This window comes from Capra hircus, chromosome 2 (genome assembly GCF_001704415.2).
Source record: "Capra hircus breed San Clemente chromosome 2, ASM170441v1, whole genome shotgun sequence".
Classification (NCBI taxonomy): Eukaryota; Metazoa; Chordata; class Mammalia; order Artiodactyla; family Bovidae; genus Capra; species Capra hircus.
The window spans coordinates 130,976,348-130,978,431 of NC_030809.1; the positions used below are offsets into that span (position 1 = coordinate 130,976,348).

The 2,084-nt window shown below is 40.4% G+C and overlaps 1 long non-coding RNA gene across 1 annotated transcript; it reads right to left on the reverse strand.

The window, feature by feature from the left end:
• On the reverse strand, positions 707 to 1,871 carry LOC106502601. The gene is made up of 3 exons (XR_001296252.2): positions 1,790 to 1,871; positions 1,525 to 1,686; positions 707 to 1,036 (listed from the first exon to the last, which is right to left on the reverse strand). It is a non-coding gene; the product is annotated as an uncharacterized LOC106502601 (long non-coding RNA).

Consider the following 2,084-nt stretch of genomic DNA (forward strand, 5'->3'; position numbering starts at 1 on the left):
AGTCGTCTACTGGGTAGATCAGACAGGACTCAGCTGACTCACAGATACGTGGAAATAGATCAAACAAGCAGCATGTGTTTGAAAGGAACACTTTAGTTAGACAAGGAGTGGGGATTTTTTGACAATCGTTTTGAATGTGAGTCAGAATGTAGGTTTGAGTGGGTGAGCATGTGGGTGGATACATCTGTGGGTGTCAGAAAGAGACAGCCAGGGATAGATGGCTGCAGTTCCCTAGCTAGTAAAATGACTATAATAGTAAGATAAATTTAAAAGCACAGAGCCCTTTAAAATAGTTTTAGACACATGATGTCTACAGACAGGCTTATTTAAAATACCAGTCGCTTCCCACAAAGACTTTAAATTACTCCCTCCTTACACAATACCAGACAATTTTCATTTACTGCTTACTTGAAATTTGGTAATTATCACAAATGAAACCCTAACTTACATTGCTAGTAGTCAACCATTTAAAAATGGGAAAATTGAGATAATTGGGCTGCATCTAGAAAGTGACCTTCAGCTGTTCACAGACCAAGAAATGATAGCAAATGACTTCCACAGAAATAGGAGCTCAAGAAGGAGGATTTTATTTATTTACAGCTGTAACAAGATGGTTTCTGATATACTTATCTGCATGGAATAAATAGGCGATACAAAGATGTAGAAAGACAGGGAATAGGCAATGTAATTTCTTGCCTGCTTTTACTGGAGAATAATGATAATGGTGAAGTGACGTCTATGCACAGAGACTTTATTTAACAAAAAAATTTCAGATGTTCACTGTTTTGGGCAATTCTGTGATGACATTTCTAGACCCTGGCAAGTGTGAATCTATGGGGCAAGTCCAGAACTCACAAAAGCTACAAAGAATATCACTGGAGACTAAAGAAAATAGTCCCAGAATGACGGAGATGACGGCTCAACAGGCGCAGGATAGGTGACCACTCAGCGCACAGCTCCCACATCAGAGCCTCTGTGACGCGCCTCCCTGCGGTGCTTGCTTGTAGAATGACAACCTGCATCTGCCTTCAAGGCACTAGCTCATAGGCAATGTTTGTGCCAGGTCAGTGGAGGAAACAATGACTAATTATTCATTCATCAACAGTGACTTTCCTTCAAAACAAAAATCTTTTCCTAATTACAAAAATAATGCATGATCATTATTAAAAAATTCAGATAGAAGAGAAAAGCAGCATTCAATGAGTTTTGGAGAATTCATTTAAAGCCATTAGATACCAAAGGAGTATAAAGGGTCTGCGCTTCATCTCATACTCTTCCTTTGTAAACTTACTTCTCCACTCCTTGCCACACATCACTTTTCATGATTAATTGATGGAGTACAAGTGATACAACGTACTTGCCTAGCAGGGCAATCTGTCTATATACTATTATTGTTTCTCACATACAGGAAGCATAATATACATTTATTTCATTCGGTACTTCAGACCTGGAAACATCCAAAACTATATCTGGCTCCTATTCACATTAATATCACTCCTGCATTCACAAGAAGGGAGCACTCACCTGTCTCTGCTCTAAAGTCCTGATTCTTTACTCTTAGAGCTGAGCTAGGAAGTCAAATTCCATGTAAGCAGTCTGAGAATGATGAGTGGTGGCTTTGAGTCTCCATGAGGTTTGGAACTTGTAATGCAGAGAGTAAACAGATACGCAGAATGTGTGAGCCTCCTGTAAGTCAGGACAAGATAAGCTAATGTTGCAGTTACGCAATTAATCTGAAATCCCAGTGCCTTAACCCAAGAAAGGTTTAATTCTTGCTCTTGTTACATACCCATTGCAGATGGGAAGGCCATCTTATTCAAAGACCAGGATGATGGAGTTTCTGTCATCTTGTGGCTGCAACAGCTCCTTGGTCCCTGTAGCAGGGAAAGAGAGAGAATAGATTCTCAGTGGGCTTTTCACTGCGCCTGCCCAGAAGGACTGCTTTTGGCTTCTGCTCACATTTCATTGGCCATAGCTAATCACATGGTCTTCCACACTTCAAAGGAGCTGAGGAATTTGGAGAACGGATGCAATGATTAGCTAAAACTGTCTCTCACCTAAACTGTCTCACACTTAAACCTGAG